General features: G+C 37.2%; 1 non-coding gene across 1 annotated transcript; it reads right to left on the bottom strand.

Annotated features, from left to right (window-relative positions):
* Nucleotides 1–2064: 2064 nt before the first annotated feature.
* On the bottom strand, nt 2065–2171 carry LOC141682216 (small nucleolar RNA R71). The gene has a single exon (XR_012559617.1). It is a non-coding gene; the product is annotated as a small nucleolar RNA R71 (small nucleolar RNA).
* Between the last annotated feature and the right edge of the window lie 17933 nt (nt 2172–20104).

Genomic DNA, 20104 nt, shown 5'->3' with positions numbered 1-20104 from the left:
TTTAATAGTTAATTATTTTATATTCCTTTGTGTGTGGTAATTTATGATTTCCTAGTTTGGTTGTGCTTATTCGTCTTTGATGCGTAGCTAACATCTAAGATTGTTTGTTAATCTCTATTGAAGAGAAAGTGAATATAGAGGTTTAGAACTTGCCATTAGAGCCGGCCAAACGGGCGATTTGACTCGGCACGCTCGTAAATCGGCTCGGCAAAAAATCATATAACTCGGCTCGTGACGTGCCGGTTCATAATTCGGCACAAACCGTATATTAAAATTATCCGAGCACGAACTGGATTGTGTTGAACCGGAACCAGCCCGGAACCGGCACACAGTTTTCAACCGGCACGCACAACTCGAACCGGCCCGCCTAATTCGTCTGTCTTACACTTTTTTTGAATGTGTTATTTCAATTTTCTAATTTGAAAAACTTTTAAATATATATAATATGTTATAAATTTTATTAATTAATAATCAGTCATATATATTTGTTGGTACTTTTAAAAAAAAGTGAACAAATAAAATATGAAAAAGCACCTGAATTATTTATCATAAAAAAGAGGCACTAATTTTTTTAAAAAAAACCCATTTGTAAAAAAATAATAAATAGCAAATTCAAGGGCCCACCAATTTGTGGACCGCTCGGCATAGACGAATAATTCGACCCGCGAGTTGCTCTCACGCGCCAACAGCAACCTCGTCCTGTCCTCTCACCAGCTTCAAATCCAACAACAAATGGTCACCTGCTTGCTTTACTTAAAAAACTTTACCGCATAATTCACCTCCTGGACCGTTTGACTCACCTAACCGTTTGATTCGCCTAAATCGCGGGTCATTTACGAGTTAATTTTTTCTCTGATCGGCACGGCTCGACACGGACCGTTAATCTTCACGGGCCATTTACGAGTTAAGTGGTGACCAAACTGGCCCGTCAAAAATTCAGCCCGGCACGCTCGGCTCGCTCGTTTAGCCGGCTCTACTTGCCATGCTAGCATAGGTTTATGTGTGAATTGACATGCATAATTCGTGGGTAATTTTAACCATCTTATTCACCCTATGTAATCAAGATAGATAACTTGCTCTTAAACCATTATGTTTTCAATCTTTATAGACATATAGGGACTAAGCATAATTGGTGTCTATTCAAACTCTATCTTAATTGTGGATGTTTGATAGTAGGGTATACGTATAACGAAAGTTAGCGTATACTAGTTTCGTGTTATCTGATTAGTTATCATCACCATCACATGCTAAGGTTAAAGATATAAACTTTGAATGAAGTATTTAATGAAGTTAGAATCCCTTGTTTGTTCTCGTACCAGTAATTAAATCTTTGTTCTCTTACTTAATGTTATTTAGTATAATCTCTTAGTTAATCAAACTCAAATTGTTACTTGTCTTAGCATTGAACGATAATCACACATTGTTGCATAAGTGCATAATATGAAATTAACATAAACCAGTCCATGTGGGAATGAACTTGACTTATATCTTATACTACTTGTGATCACGTGCGCTTGCGTGTATTTTCGTGTATGTTTTAGTGCGAACAAGTTTTTGGCACCGCTGTCGGGGATATCGATGTTAAATTTAGTTTATGTGCTTGATATCAATGTTGAAGTAGTTGAAGAAGTTTTTGAAGAAGTTGAGAAAGTTGAAGAAGAAGCGATTATTATAATGGGAGAACCAGCAGTGAATCCGAAGGCCTTGATGGATTATTCTCAACCAAAGATCAATGACATTCAATCTAGCATTGTCAGATCAGCCATTACGGCTAATACTTTTGAAATCAAGTCTAACAGGATTCAAATGGTGCAAAATTTAGTCCAGCTTGGGGATTTTCCAACGAAAGATCCCAACATGCACATTAGAGATTTCATCGAGATCCGCGACACTTTCAAGTTCAACAATGTTTTTGAAGATGCAGTGAAGCTGAGGCTTTTCCCATTCTCACTGCGGGATAAAGTTAAGTGATGGTTGTATTCTCTACCACCATGTTCTATCACTACTTGGGAGGATCTTACTCAGAAGTTTCTTAAAAAATTCTTCCCTGTGGCGAAGACAACTGCAATTAGGAACGCTCTTACTGAATTTGCGCAATAATTGGGAGAATCTTTATGTGAAGCTTGGGAGCGCTACAAGGAGATGCTTAGAAAGTGTCCTCATCATGGCATGCCTGACTAGATGATTATCAATTGTTTTTATAATGGTTTGGGAGCGCATTCGAGACCCATGCTCGATGCAGCATCAGGTGGAGCATTATGGGCTAAGAGCTATGATGAAGCTTATGAGCTAATTGAATTGATGGTTTCTAATAAATACCATAACCCAACTCAGAGACTACCTCAAGGCAAGGTAGCAGGAGTTCTGGAGGTGGGTACAACTATGGCTATAGCTGCTCAGCTAAAGGCATTAACGATGAAAGTGGATTCTTTGGATAATTATGGAGTAAATCAGATCATAAGTGTTTGTGAGCTTTGTGCAGGTGCGCATGAAACGGAGCAGTGTGTTATATCTAGTGAGTAGGCTCAGTTTGTGAGCAACTTTCAGAGGTCGCAACAACCAGTTCCTGCCACTTATCATCCTAACAACCGCAACCATCCTAACTTCAGCTGGAGCAACAATCAGGATGTGGTACAACAGCCTTATCAGCAGTTTGGAGCAAAGCAATTTAACCCTCCTGGTTTTCAACAACAGTATGCACGAAGACAATAACTCCAACTTCAACAATAATGGAATGGAAATGCCAGTCAATCTACTAATGAAAAATTTGAATTGGAGGAGTTGAGGGTTATGTGTAAAAGCCAAGCGGTTTCTGGAGAATCAAATAGGGCAAATTGTTAATTCTTTGTTGAACCGTCAACCAGGAACTCTTCCTAGTGATACAGAAGCTAATCCAGGCAAGAGGGAAGTCAAGGAGAAGTTGAAGGCGATCACATTGAGGTATGGAAAGGTCACGAGCTCCCAAATTCAGGAAGATGAAGACTCAGAAGATTCTGTTTAGAATACTGGTGCATCAACACCTTTGCCAATTCCAGAAAATGAGATAGTAGCTGAAAAAGTTGTGCAAAAGGATGCCGAGGTGGAACCGAAGAAGAAAGCTGTTGAAAGCAATCTCCTGAGGTTAATACAGGGGATAAATAGGTCTACCCACCTCCTCCATATCGTAGAAGACTTCGAAAGCAGAAGTTTGATAAGCAATTTGCTAAGTTTTTGGAGGTTTTCAAGAAGTTACACATTAACATACCTTTTGCTGAAGCTCTAGAATAGATGTCGATCTATGCTAAGTTTATGAAGGATATTCTATCCCGGAAGCTAAAACTTGAGGAGTGGAAACCGTTGCTCTAATGGAAGAGTGCAGTGCTGTGCTGTAACAGAAACTACCTCTTAAGCTTAAAGATCCAGGAAGCTTCACGATACCTTGCACCATTGGCAATCTGTCATTCGACAAGTGTTTGTGTGACTTGGGAGCTAGCATCAATCTAATGCCCTTGTTCGTTTTCAAGAAACATGGACTACCTGATCCAAAACCTATGAACATGTCTTTGCAATTAGCTGATCGTTCCATCACTTATCCGCGAGGAGTAATGGAGGATTTATTGGTTAAGCTGGATAAACTAATCTTCCCTACTGATTTCATCATTCTAGACGTTGAGGAGGATAAGAATATCCCCATTATCTTAGGAAGACCGTTCTTAGCTACAGGCCGAACTCTAATCGATGTGCAAAATGGTGAACTAACCATGAGAGTTCAGGGTCAGGATGTCACGTCCAATGTCTTCAAGGCAATGAAATTCCCTACTGATGAAGAGGAGTGCTTTAAAGTAGAGTTGGTCGATTCCGTAGTGACTTCGGAGCTTCATCACTTGCTAAAGACTGACACCTTAGAAAGAGCCTTAATGGGGGATTCTGACAGTGAAGATGAAGAAGGGGAAGAGCAAATACAGTATTTGAATGCATTCCCATGGAAGAGGAAGATGGAATTGTCATTCGAGTCTCTTGGATTGGAAGAGCTAAAAAATTCTCCAAAGCGTCTCAAGCCATCTATTGAAGAAACTCCTACACTTCAGCTCAAACCACTGTCTGATCAGTTGAGGTATGCATTTTTAGGTGATGCGTCTACTTTTCATGTTATTATTGCGTCTGACCTTTCAGAAAGTGATGAAGATAAGCTTTTGAGAATTCCGAGAGAGTTTAAATCAGCAATTGGATGGACTATAGCAGATATCAAGGGAATCAGCCCTTCTTATTGCATGCATAAAATTCTGCTTGAGGAAGGAAGAAAGCCAACTGTTGAGCAACAAAGAAGGCTAAATCCTACCATGAAGGAGGTTGTGAAGAAGGAAATTCTTAAATGGCTAGATGCGAGAATCATTATCCAATATCTGACAGTTTATGGGTGAGTCAGGTGCAGTATGTGCCTAAGAAAGGAGGCATTATAGTTGTAGCTAATGAGAAAAATGAGCTCATCCCTACTCGGACAGTCACATGATGGAGAGTTTGCATGGATTATCGAAAGTTAAATAAAGCCACCAGGAAGAATCACTTCCCGCTTCTATTCATTGATCAAATGCTTGACATGTTGGCTGGTCATGAGTACTATTGTCTTCTGGATGGATTTTCGGGATATAATCAGATTTGCATTGCTCCAAAAGATCAGAAGAAGACCACATTTACTTGTCCATTTGGCACTTTTTCTTTTCGTAGAGTCTCTTTCGGACTTTATGGTGCACCTGCTACTTTTCAGAGATGCATGATGGCCATTTTATCAGATATTATTGGAACTAATGTAGAGGATTTCATGGATGACTTTTCCATTTTTGGGACTTCTTATGACGAATGCTTGCATAATCTTGGTTTGTTGCTGAAAAGATGCGTTGAGACCAATCTGGTGCTTAACTGGGAAAAATGTCACTTCATGGTGCAACAGGGTATCATTCTTGGGCACAAGGTATCTAGCAAGGGTCTTGAGGTGGATAAGGCCAAGGTGGGGGTCTTTGAAAATCTTCCTCCGCCAATATCAGTTAAAGGAGTCCGCAGTTTTCTTGGTCATGCGGGTTTTTATCGGCGATTCATCAAAGATTTCTCCAAAATCTCTTTGTGCAATTTGCTGGAAAAGGATGTTCCCTTCAAATTCGATGAAGAATGTCTAGATTCTTTTGAGAGCTTGAAAAAGAGTTTGATTACAGCACCTGTAATTACTGCACCTGATTGGAATGAGCCATTCGAGATGATGTGTGATGCTAGTGACTATGCAGTTAGAGCAGTTCTTGGCCAGAGGAAGCAGAACATTTTCCATGAGGTTTACTATGCTAGTAAGACCCTTAATGGTGCTCAGCTGAATTACACTACTACAGAGAAGGAGTTTCTGACAATTGTCTATGGTTTTGAGAAATTTCGATCTTATTTGCTTGGGACAAAAGTGACAGTTTACACTGATCATGCTGTTATTCGATATCTGGTCTCGAAGAAAGATTCAAAACCTCGCTTGATTCGATGGGTTCTCTTAATTCAGGAATTTGAGCTAGAAATTAAGGATCAAAAGGGTACAGGAAATCAAGTAGCAGATCATCTATCACGCTTGGAAGATCAAGGTAAAACTTCGAAGGACAAGACATTGATCAATGAATCTTTTCCCGATGAGCACCTTTTTGGGGTGCAAGAATAAAAACCATGGTTTTCAGATATTATGAACTATCTTGTGAGTAATGTTATTCCCCCAGAACTCTCGTATGCTCAAAGGAAGAAGTTTTTACTTGAGGCAAAGTGGTATCGATGGGATGAGATGTTCTTGTTTAGACAGGGAGCTGACCAGATTATCAGACGATGCATTCCGTATAGTGAGACGGAGGGAATCTTATGCGAATGTCATTCTACGGTGTATGGTGGACATTATGGTGGAGAGAATATGTAACACCCCCAAATCCGGGGTCGGGGATCCGGGTTGTCACGAGTTCCATTTCCCTTAATAACACCCAATCTTAATAAACAATCAACTACTCTGTACTGTGACCCCAAAATAAACACACACACCACAAGTTATAGTCTCAGAGTTGAATATCCAAAAGTAACACGAGTCATTTTATTCCAAAATTATATGCCATTATTGTAACACCCCCAGATCCGGGGTCGGGGATCCGGGTCGTCACGGTCTTTCTTTCCACAATATCACTTCACTTAATTAATAATAAATAACCTTATGCTGTGACCCCACACTAACACACACCATAACCCGTTATAGTCTCAGAGATGAAATTTAAATAAGTACAAGTCTTTGAATCCACAATTTAAAAGTTATTACAACCCAAAATGATTACTTGATAAATTTACAGTTAATTGCCATTATATCCACAAGTTATAATTATACATAATTGATTCTCAAAAGTAGATGGTCTGATCTACAATAGATCTACCTCTGCAGCTATAGCAGCTACAACATCAACGGGAAGACGCGGGACGCTTCCCACGCGCTTGCGCTGGGTCTGCTGGAGTCTGGCCATCTCTCCTAACTGTTGTTGTGTGATGAAGAAATAAAGCAAGAGTGAGCCTTACAGCTCGCAAGATAATATACATAGTGATAACAATAGTATAAGTATCTAAATGGATACTTAATAGAATCTCCATCTTGAGTAAGATAATTACTTACTAGATATAAATAAAAGCAAGGAATGAAGTTACCAATACTTCACCACACTTATATCATTTATAAAGCTACTTGAACTACCACCGTTTAAAGTATTATAAGTTTTAAGAAAACATCCCATAGATGAGACCACAAGTTGAGACTTGAATAGATTCAATCTTTGAAATATTGTTGAATGAAAAAGTTATGAGATACTTTATTTCGTCCCGATATATATATCCACATATATATATCTCTAAAACATTTCCTGGAACCTCTGTTATGTAAAGTATGAACAGAGTTTGAAACATCCAATGAATTTTGGAAAGGAAAAGAATTTTGGCATAAACCAGATATCTTGCTGATCAGGCAAAGATACCAATAAGTAACCTTTTCTACTGTAGATGGATGAATTCCTCACCGGTCATCACCCTGGCCGCATTAGGACCTCGCGCTAGACCGTTACCCGGCCCCTCACGCGTTGATGGACTGCCACCCAGCCACTTACACAATAATAGACCGTACCCCGGCCTGTCGCTTATGCCGACTCAATCAAATGGACTTACTTCCCGAACATTGGGCAAGTAATCAAATTGTTTTCTCAAAACAGCAGCCTCGTTGCGAATATAAAATACACCACAGAGCCGGATTCCCCAGGTTTTGAGCGAGTATTTAAATCCCCTTAAAAGGAAGATCTTAAATATAAAAAAAAAAAGAGTTTTGGGATCCACTCTGACTTTTAAAAATCATTTTGAAGACTCGAAAACACTTTAAAGAGTGTTTGGAGTAAAGCTGATTTAATGAAGTAAATCAGTCCCCATATATTAGAAAATATCTGAATATTATTATTTAAATAATATTCCCATAAAGAATAATCTTTATAAAAATAATTGAAGTAGAAGTATTAAAACTTATACTTGAAACGAGTATTAAATAACCAAAGATATACTTATATGAAAGTATTATCTTTATTTGAATAATCGAAAATAAGTTTGATTATTAACACCTTATTCTTTAATAAAATAAAGAATATATTTCAGCAAATAATCGGAGTTATAGATCCTCAAATGAATATTCAAATAATATTCATTAAATAATATAAACTGAGTCATAAGCCCTCGAATGAATATTCAAATAATATTCATTAAATAATATAAACTGAGTCATAAGCCCTCGAATGAATATTCGAATAATATTCATTAAATAATATAAACTGAGTCATAAGCCCTCGAATGAATATTCAAATAATATTCAATAAATAATATAAACTGAGTCATAAGCCCTCGAATGAATATTCAAATAATATTCAATAATAATATATAAAAGAGTCATAAGCCCTCGAATAATATTCAAAATAATATTCAAATAAATAAATAAAGTTAAAGTTATCGAATAAACCTTATTCGATTAATAGTTTTGAAAACTATGACCATATATATATATATATATAAATATATATATATATATCCATATCCATATATATACAAAATCTACTCGGGATCCTCGACTCCCGGTTTTAGAAAATATTTTCACCTTTGGGTCCCTATACTAAGGGTATATGCAAGATACCGCTATCCTCTAGCATAGGTATTAACAACTGAACCAACAGACATATATGGCAAGAATACGAAACAAGCATGCATATATATACCATATCAGCATGCTTCAATATATCGCAACATTTGCTAATATAAACATGCATCTATCACAAGATAATGCATATACATATATTCATCACAACAACAGTATAACGGATAGAATACTTGCCTGAGCGACTTGGGGGTGAGAAAGGCTCGGGACGAGTCTGATAACCTATAAACAACAAGTAAGTTGGAATTAAACCAAAGTCACTTGTAAATCTATACTTTAACTAACTTAGACTCTAACGCTTGTTTTGCGCTCACTGATTCGCTTAAGTCACTCGGGTACCCTCGGCTCCACCATTTTTAATAATTTAACCTTTACGAGTTTTAAGGCGATTCCTTCGCGAGTGTCTTACTAACTGCCTAGCACACTTACCATAAATGTTTCATACATTAATTAACCCTTTTTGGTCTTTAACCTATGTTTCAAAGTAAGGCGAGGGGAAAAGTTTCGTTCACGAAACGCCGTTACTTGAAACGGTCGTTTCTCCTAAACCGTGCATCGGAATCGAACAAACTACATATCAAAACGAAGCTCGTAACATGAGCTATCTAAACATGGCAGTGGTCATATTCTAGCAGGGGGTTCTCGGGTCCTAATGTTATGAACAAAAGCAGTCTAAAGTAAATCGGACATTACGACGGCTATGTTTACGCGATTTCCCAATTTTAAACCAATTCAAAACAACCACAATTCAACCACATATCATTCATACAACCAACATCCATCCATACCATACTACAACAGCCCCAACAATTCAATATTTCCAATTCATACTTATTTCTCAATTATGAACTAAGAGTTTACTTAAGTTCATTAACTAATAACCAAGATTTCCAACTCCAAAAATATCACAAAATCAACCAATCTCTAAACACACAATAATCATGCCTCTCACCAACTAAACTACTCATAACAAGCTCTAAACATGATTACACACCCATTACACTAACCCATCATCTAAACATTAGGAAATCTAAACAACAAAACTTAAAACTAAGACCATGAAGAGTTATACCTTCCTTGAAGCTTTTAACCCATGAAAGGTCCTTGGAATGCCCATGGAAGCCTTAATCTAACCTCCTACAAGCTTGTTCTTTCAAAGAAATCAAGAACACAAAAATTAATTTCAAGAAAGTACTATTCACCATCTTCTTGAATGATTTATAGGAAATGCTAGGAAAGGATTTTGAAGCTAAGATTTCTAGGAAGTATGTAACTTAACTAGGAGAAGCTAGGATAATTACCTTGTAAAATAGCAAGTGGAGGAGCTTGGACTTCCCATTTCTTAAGAAAGAAGCCGAGAGCTTCATGAAGAAATGGAAGGTTTGGTGTTTTGTGATTTGTTTTGCTTGGTTGGTTGCTTTTTGTCTTGTTTTTTTGGTTAATTCCCTTTGTAACCTTGACTTTGTGTGGTTAATATTCCACCACATTTCCTTCCCTCTTATGTCATGCTTGCATCACTTTGTGATGTCATCACCCCTCCTTTGTCCTCTTTCTATTGGTTGGATGACATCATCCCCCACTAATCCCTTTGATTAGCTTCTAATTGTTTGCCTAATGACCGCTGATCTGTTATACGGTTCGCTTAACTTTCGTTCTCGTTTCTCGTTTGAAGGATCATACCCGGGATCTTATTACTTAGGTTCCCTTAACCTTTCTCAATACATTATATTCCTTTTTATGATCCTCTATTATAATCCTTTAATTTAAATCCTTTTTATCCTGTTACCTTATACTCAAATCTCTCCGTATCTTGTGGATTTCCGGGAAAAACTAAAGTGTTCGGATTTGGATTCTGACGATCTTTACATACACTTATATCCCATATAAAGTACTAATAAAATCTCAGAATATCCATATCAGAACCCCTACATAGTGTGGCATGAAAAGTTTTCTCGTTCAGCAAAAACACTATTCATAAGGGTTTCAAAATTTCTCAAAAATTGGGGTTATTACAGTCTCCCCTCCTTAAAAGGATTCCGTCCCGGAATCAGATAGAAAACAAATGGGGATACTTTCTTAGCATTGTGCCTTCTAACTCTCTAGTCAATTTTCCCACATTGTGGTTCTACCATCAAACTCTGACTAGTTTGATAACCCTTCTCCTAAGCACTTGTCCCTTTTCGATCTATAACCCTTTCTGGTTGCTCCATATAGGTTACGTCGGGTTGCATATCTATGCGCTCATATGCCTCTATTTATCTGGCATCTGAATTACACTTCCTTAACATTGATACATGAAACACGTTACGACCTGCTACATGTTCGGGGTTAGGGCTAGCTCATATGCTAACTTCCCAAACGTCTTAATATATCCAAGGGTCCAACGAATTGTAGACTTAGCTTTCCTTTCTTTCCGAACCTCATCAATCCTTTCCAAGGGATACCTATATCATTACTAGGTCCCCTATTTTATACTCTTTATCCTTCCGTGTCAAATCAACATACTTATCATGTCCATCTTGGGCTACTACCAGTCGTCCTCTGATTAGATCTATCATATCCTTGGTCCTTTGGACTACTGCGGGTCCGAGCATCTTGCGCTCTACAACTTCATCCTAATATAAGGGAGATCGACATTGTCTTCCCTCAAGGATCTCATAAGGCGATACCTCAATACTGACATATGATCTATTGTCGTAAGATAACTTAATCCGCGTTAAATGATCATTCCAAATTCTTTCAAGTCTATTGCACAGACTCTCATTATAGCTTTTAGCATTAGAACTTTTGCTTCTCAATACCCATTCTTTTCCAGTTCGTAATCGCTACAACCTTCCGTTCCTAATATTATACTAGTTATACTTTTGCTCGTTAGCGTTCTATAACCTTTTAATGACCACGACAACCTTAGTATCACGAATGTGTTTCCATTCCGCATACTACCACTACTTTATTACTCCTTTTTCAGTTGTTTCTATTTTCCAAAATTTGATCAATCAAATAGAAGTAAAGGAATTTGTTGAGAGATCACTATGATCATGAACACTTGTTATATTGTATAGTTAGTACAGAAGGTGGCCAGCCTTTAGTACTTGACAAGCAATTAAACAATAGATGGTATCCTACTAGGCTTCTATCACACAGATAGATAGTCATTCGGCAATACCTCCCCTTCTGGAAGGGTTGTTCTTCTCAGATTACATGAAATGAAAAGAAGAGAAGAGAAAAGAACGAACTGAAGAGAATTGTATATATATAAAAAAAAATATATACTGCCACAAAATATCTGGCTTGGAACCTACCTCTGAATTATAGAGGTTTGTCATAGGAGAACAAAACATAAACGTATTTATATCAGCATCAAGTATTATAGCATCGTATTTCCCATGCCTAAATATTTCTATTCCGTCCATCATTCTATGGACCCATGCTCTTCCTCGAGCTTATACACAATCACCTTTGAAACTCCCTCGATATCGAAAATCGAATCTGGGATCTCATTCTAGACCTCATCGTTACTAGAATCCATTTCTATACCGCAACCTTCTTCGTATGGGTAATACTACTCTTTATCGATAAGAAGGAATAAATATATCATAGGTAGATAATTGACTTAATTAGTCTATCAATGATAACTTATACACCACCACGACCCGATTAGTGGTACTTACTCTCAACATCCATTCCAATACAACTCTCACGGTTGTAAGTAATCAGCTCATTACTCTCAGAATCATTCCTACATTACTATGGCCCACCGTTGACCTACTGTAGTCATTCGTTTTCCATGAAGTTTTAATAGCTAACCATACGGAGTCCATACATGTCGTATCAAATCCTTCTAAGGAGGTAACATAATCACCATTCATGATTCATGAAGAACACTCCTGATCCTGACATACATACATGACATGAAGCAGATAAAATTGCAGAAGAGTTTCAATCAAAGCAACGATAGCAGGTTAATACCATTCTTAATCATACGCCCTAAATAGAAGAATTAACTCAAGGGTTCATCTAGTCCTTTTTGAAACATGGTTCTGGCTTATCTCAAGATAGGACCTTCTAAGATAGATAGCCCGTTCATGGCGATTACACGAATTAAACCTTTACCAACTACTATTACGGTTGGATATTGCACAGTCATCAGAAGGAATGTCAATCTTCCAAACCATAATTCAACCTTCAAATTTTTAACCATCATCACTGTATTCTTTTGGCACACGCGCCTATAATTATCCTCTTACCTTTAAAGTGTCGGCCACCTCTTTGGCCTTTCCTGATAGTAAAATTTTCTTACAGTCAATGTCATTTTAACCACCTCCAAATAAATTTTCTACCTTATTTCCGATCACTGCTTGAGTGAAGATGTTTTCCTTAAAATCAGATGGGAAAAAGAAAAAAAAAATATCACCATTTTTCCATAAGTTATTGCCTCAGTCTTTAGAGGCTAATCACTGTCAAGACTGACTCTCAATCATACTTAGAACATTTTTTTTTTCTTAAGTCCTAATTGCCCTGAACAATTTCAACCATTACTGGTTCGATCCATACTTTCTCGTGGTTTAACACGTGCCCCACTTGGCATCATTATAATTACGTCATATTTCCTTTATCCACATTTCTATTCTTGAGAATTTTGAATATTACCTTTTTCCTTATAAAACCTCTAAGGTTATCCTTGAATCGTTCCTCCTGTATTCCCTAGATACAGGGCATATCAAAATACCATATACTAATACTAGAATCATTGTCTATATACTTTTGAAAAAAATTTCTCCACTGATTCTTAAAGGTTATTATTACCTTAATGCTTTCACAATCATACTGTCAAAACTCATACTGTCCCTATTAAGGGTGACATGCCAACCTTTATGCAGTCCCCTAGGATTCATTTTAAGTTACCAATGTTCTATCCTTAATTCCACCTTTAAAAGGTACATGCATCCTTCCATGGATAAATCAAGTCATATATCCTTGATAGATTATCTTATTCATCATTCCCACCTCGATAGTCTATACCTAACTTCATAATAGCATCCTTATTCAAATTGAGGTCAATCCATATGGCCTCCAAAAGATAACAACGGTCATCCGCTTTTCTTTCCTGATTTGGTAATGATAACATGGATGTTCTGGAAGATATTGGTCATGTTCAACGTGAACCTCTTCTTAACAATTCCTTATTTACTTTTGTTGTTTATCTCAACAGTCATCTCAATGTTGGGATATCCCTCATACCTGGCGTCTCCCTTTCTGGGTATCGAGCCACCGGTCTTACATTTCACATTATTGAAGGTCACTTCCTTCATCCAATTTTTCCTGATTTCTTACTTTCTTGTCTCCTCAGTCTATCCGTGTCTCAATATTTATCCTTCGAACTATCTCAAGGTTTCCTCGAATCCTCCCAACTTAAAGGGGGTACAATATATGTATCTCTTATGCCTTCACCCAGCAATTTTAACTCATGGTGAATCACCCTCATCCTGACGATTACATACTTTTCTATTTCTATTGCTAGAGTCTTTAGGGTTTCCTCATACCCAATTCCTTTATCATTCCTCAAACTCTATTGCCTTTATATTCCTTTCCACTTCAGTTTCTTTTTATTTTCCTTTCTCTTATCGTTATTTCACAAACCAATCATAATATAAGCATTGATTTCAAACATCCCGTCATTCTGGATTCGTGTCCTCAGAACGAATCTTGACAACTTTTACAACTTAGATTCATAATTTATCATACTTGTCTGCCTTTGTTCTGGCTCTAAAGCTTTTACACTATCTCCTTATCTTTGGGAATTACTTTCCCGAAAACAATTGACTGGACTTAAATCAGTTTTATTCTAACCTCTGGCTCCGTGCCTTTCTTGGTCTTTCACCAACGGGTGGTCTCTCTCTTGGGAGGGTAAGTGACAAAAACAGTCCTTTTGAGATTCGTCAATCATTTAGAATCTCAAATGATTCCTATATTTCCTTTAGCCAGGCTCTTGCCTCGGCTGGGTCAGCTTGTTCCATGAAACTCTGAGAGCTTAGCGACTTAAAGGTCATGAAAGAATTTCCTACCGCATTGTTTCCTCAAGGTGGTGGCTGGGGATAATAGTCTAAGTTCTGTCTAGACAGGTCCATGAATTGCCATATAGGAGTACCGTCTCGGGTCTCCTTTCCTTACTCGACTTTCTGTTTCCTTAGTATGAAATGTTTCATCCTACTCCCCATAATTGGGGTCATTTTTTTTTAAAATCCTCATTTTCCACTCCATTATGTCATGGGTTCCTTCTATCTTGATGGCGACCTCCCTGACTATCACGTTCAGGGTTTGCTCTAAATCTTATTCCTCCAACTATGGCTCTCATCTAAGTTCTCATCCTTACGCTCTTGAACTTTTCGGAACCCAAATTCTATAGGAATACCTCATTATTCCCTTATCATCTTTCTCGGTATTAATCTCATATTTATTTGTTGGCTCTCTGCCTTCATTCATCACCTTTATCTGGCATCGTATGCTCTTTTCCAATAATTCGGTCTCTATTGCAATCTCAAACAGCTTTTCGGTACCGGCTCCGGTTACCTTCACTACTATTTCCAAAACCTCTTATAAACTCTCCCAAAGACATTATCATCTTGAGTCTCTCCTTTTTACTAAGGGCATCAGCCACCACATTGGCTTTCCCCGAATGATAAAGAATCTCCCAATCATTATTCTTGATTAGCTCTAACTGCCTCCTCTGGCATATGTTGAGCTCTTTCTACGTGAAAATGTACTAGAGCACTTATGGCTTAGGTAATTCTCGCACTTCTCTCCATACAAGTAGTGCCTCCAATCTTTAGGGTAAAACTATTGCCACGAGCCTAAGCTCATGGGCGGGGATATCGAATTTCATATTACCTTAATTGTCTTGACATGTACGCGATTACCTTACCGTGCTGCATAAGCACGCACCCTAAGCCCTTGTGTGAAGCGTCACTACACTTCACAAAATCTCCTTTTCCATCCGGCAATGCCAGCATAGGGGCCATCACCAACCTCTGCTTCAGTTCTTGAAAGCTGTTCTCGCATTTCTCTGTCCATTCGAACTTCTCAGTCTTACGAGTAAGCCGCGTTAAAGGGGCTACTATCTTTACAACTTGAACGAACCTCCGGTAGTGACCGGCCAATCCTACCTCTGGTAGTCGACCTAACCATGGTCATCAATTCATCAGTGGTCCTTTATCCAATCTTGTCAGGATCCTCCATGGGATCCTCCTCAACAACTATCCCTACTAGGACAACATCCTCAATATCAACATCATCCGGTCCTGCATTAGGACACTCTATCGGATCCACAATCCGATCTCCAATTAGTAATAAAATATCATCGCGATGTTGCTCCTCAACCTCAGGGTTCGGAGTCCCGCTACCATATACGATAACGAACTACGCTCCTATCACGATATTTATAAGGGTTCCCATAAGGGTTTTAACTGTCAGTACTACGTTAGGTAGCCCGACTATGAACTTGGCAAGAGTTCTTATTATCTTAGTTAACTTATTATCTTAACGTCCCATCATCTCTGAGGTTTATAACACTTAGCTCTGATACCATTTCTGTAACACCCCCAGATCCGGGGTCGGGGATCCGGGTCGTCACGGTCTTTCTTTCCACAATATCATTTCACTTAATTAATAATAAATAACCTTATGCTGTGACCCCACACTAACACACACCATAACCCGTTATAGTCTCAGAGATGAAATTTAAATAAGTACAAGTCTTTGAATCCACAATTTAAAAGTTATTACAACCCAAAATGATTACTTGATAAATTTACAGTTAATTGCCATTATATCCACAAGTTATAATTATACATAATTGATTCTCAAAAGTAGATGGTCTGATCTACAATAGATCTACCTCTGCAGCTATAGCAGCTACAACATCAACGGGAAGACGCGGGACGCTTCCCACGCGCTTGCGCTGGGTCTGCTGGAGTCTGGCCATCTCTCCTAACTGTTGTTGTGTGATGAAGAAATAAAGCAAGAGTGAGCCTTACAGCTCGCAAGATAATATACATAGTGATAACAATAGTATAAGTATCTAAATGGATACTTAATAGAATCTCCATCTTGAGTAAGATAATTACTTACTAGATATAAATAAAAGGAAGGAATGAAGTTACCAATACTTCACCACACTTATATCATTTATAAAGCTACTTGAACTACCACCGTTTAAAGTATTATAAGTTTTAAGAAAACATCCCATAGATGAGACCACAAGTTGAGACTTGAATAGATTCAATCTTTGAAATATTGTTGAATGAAAAAGTTATGAGATACTTTATTTCGTCCCGATATATATATATCCACATATATATATCTCTAAAACATTTCCTGGAACCTCTGTTATGTAAAGTATGAACAGAGTTTGAAACATCCAATGAATTTTGGAAAGGAAAAGAATTTTGGCATAAACCAGATATCTTGCTGATCAGGCAAAGATACCAATAAGTAACCTTTTCTACTGTAGATGGATGAATTCCTCACCGGTCATCACCCTGGCCGCATTAGGACCTCGCGCTAGACCGTTACCCGGCCCCTCACGCGTTGATGGACTGCCACCCAGCCACTTACACAATAATAGACCGTACCCCGGCCTGTCGCTTATGCCGACTCAATCAAATGGACTTACTTCCCGAACATTGGGCAAGTAATCAAATTGTTTTCTCAAAACAGCAGCCTCGTTGCGAATATAAAATACACCACAGAGCCGGATTCCCCAGGTTTTGAGCGAGTATTTAAATCCCCTTAAAAGGAAGATCTTAAATATAAAAAAAAGAGTTTTGGGATCCACTCTGACTTTTAAAAATCATTTTGAAGACTCGAAAACACTTTAAAGAGTGTTTGGAGTAAAGCTGATTTAATGAAGTAAATCAGTCCCCATATATTAGAAAATATCTGAATATTATTATTTAAATAATATTCCCATAAAGAATAATCTTTATAAAAATAATTGAAGTAGAAGTATTAAAACTTATACTTGAAACGAGTATTAAATAACCAAAGATATACTTATATGAAAGTATTATCTTTATTTGAATAATCGAAAATAAGTTTGATTATTAACACCTTATTCTTTAATAAAATAAAGAATATATTTCAGCAAATAATCGGAGTTATAGATCCTCAAATGAATATTCAAATAATATTCATTAAATAATATAAACTGAGTCATAAGCCCTCGAATGAATATTCAAATAATATTCATTAAATAATATAAACTGAGTCATAAGCCCTCGAATGAATATTCGAATAATATTCATTAAATAATATAAACTGAGTCATAAGCCCTCGAATGAATATTCAAATAATATTCAATAAATAATATAAACTGAGTCATAAGCCCTCGAATGAATATTCAAATAATATTCAATAATAATATATAAAAGAGTCATAAGCCCTCGAATAATATTCAAAATAATATTCAAATAAATAAATAAAGTTAAAGTTATCGAATAAACCTTATTCGATTAATAGTTTTGAAAACTATGACCATATATATATATATATAAATATATATATATATATCCATATCCATATATATACAAAATCTACTCGGGATCCTCGACTCCCGGTTTTAGAAAATATTTTCACCTTTGGGTCCCTATACTAAGGGTATATGCAAGATACCGCTATCCTCTAGCATAGGTATTAACAACTGAACCAACAGACATATATGGCAAGAATACGAAACAAGCATGCATATATATACCATATCAGCATGCTTCAATATATCGCAACATTTGCTAATATAAACATGCATCTATCACAAGATAATGCATATACATATATTCATCACAACAACAGTATAACGGATAGAATACTTGCCTGAGCGACTTGGGGGTGAGAAAGGCTCGGGACGAGTCTGATAACCTATAAACAACAAGTAAGTTGGAATTAAACCAAAGTCACTTGTAAATCTATACTTTAACTAACTTAGACTCTAACGCTTGTTTTGCGCTCACTGATTCGCTTAAGTCACTCGGGTACCCTCGGCTCCACCATTTTTAATAATTTAACCTTTACGAGTTTTAAGGCGATTCCTTCGCGAGTGTCTTACTAACTGCCTAGCACACTTACCATAAATGTTTCATACATTAATTAACCCTTTTTGGTCTTTAACCTATGTTTCAAAGTAAGGCGAGGGGAAAAGTTTCGTTCACGAAACGCCGTTACTTGAAACGGTCGTTTCTCCTAAACCGTGCATCGGAATCGAACGAACTACATATCAACACGAAGCTCGTAACATGAGCTATCTAAACATGGCAGTGGTCATATTCTAGCAGGGGGTTCTCGGGTCCTAATGTTATGAACAAAAGCAGTCTAAAGTAAATCGGACATTACGACGGCTATGTTTACGCGATTTCCCAATTTTAAACCAATTCAAAACAACCACAATTCAACCACATATCATTCATACAACCAACATCCATCCATACCATACTACAACAGCCCCAACAATTCAATATTTCCAATTCATACTTATTTCTCAATTATGAACTAAGAGTTTACTTAAGTTCATTAACTAATAACCAAGATTTCCAACTCCAAAAATATCACAAAATCAACCAATCTCTAAACACACAATAATCATGCCTCTCACCAACTAAACTACTCATAACAAGCTCTAAACATGATTACACACCCATTACACTAACCCATCATCTAAACATTAGGAAATCTAAACAACAAAACTTAAAACTAAGACCATGAAGAGTTATACCTTCCTTGAAGCTTTTAATCCATGAAAGGTCCTTGGAATGCCCATGGAAGCCTTAATCTAACCTCCTACAAGCTTGTTCTTTCAAAGAAATCAAGAACACAAAAATTAATTTCAAGAAAGTACTATTCACCATCTTCTTGAATGATTTATAGGAAATGCTAGGAAAGGATTTTGAAGCTAAGATTTCTAGGAAGTATGTAACTTAACTAGGAGAAGCTAGGATAATTACCTTGTAAAATAGCAAGTGGAGGAGCTTGGACTTCCCATTTCTTAAGAAAGAAGCCGAGAGCTTCATGAAGAAATGGAAGGTTTGGTGTTTTGTGATTTGTTTTGCTTGGTTGGTTGCTTTTTGTCTTGTTTTTTTGGTTAATTCCCTTTGTAACCTTGACTTTGTGTGGTTAATATTCCACCACATTTCCTTCCCTCTTATGTCATGCTTGCATCACTTTGTGATGTCATCACCCCTCCTTTGTCCTCTTTCTATTGGTTGGATGACATCATCCCCCACTAATCCCTTTGATTAGCTTCTAATTGTTTGCCTAATGACCGCTGATCTGTTATACGGTTCGCTTAACTTTCGTTCTCGTTTCTCGTTTGAAGGATCATACCCGGGATCTTATTACTTAGGTTCCCTTAACCTTTCTCAATACATTATATTCCTTTTTATGATCCTCTATTATAATCCTTTAATTTAAATCCTTTTTATCCTGTTACCTTATACTCAAATCTCTCCGTATCTTGTGGATTTCCGGGAAAAACTAAAGTGTTCGGATTTGGATTCTGACGATCTTTACATACACTTATATCCCATATAAAGTACTAATAAAATCTCAGAATATCCATATCAGAACCCCTACATAGTGTGGCATGAAAAGTTTTCTCGTTCAGCAAAAACACTATTCATAAGGGTTTCAAAATTTCTCAAAAATTGGGGTTATTACAATTATTACAATTGATAAAGATACATAAGTCTGGTACATCAAAAGTTGAAAGCCTAGCCTATTGGTAGTTCCTACCTCAGCTACAGCGACATCAATGCCTATAGGAAACTGCGGAACGTTTCCTATCTGCTCGCGAATTGGGAGCTTGGTCATGTTCATCTTTCCTATATGTTGTTGTGTGATGAAAGAAGA

Source organism: Apium graveolens, chromosome 8, assembly GCF_009905375.1.
Source record: "Apium graveolens cultivar Ventura chromosome 8, ASM990537v1, whole genome shotgun sequence".
Lineage (NCBI taxonomy): Eukaryota > Viridiplantae > Streptophyta > Magnoliopsida > Apiales > Apiaceae > Apium > Apium graveolens.
This window is presented reverse-complemented; position numbering and strand designations above follow the sequence as displayed.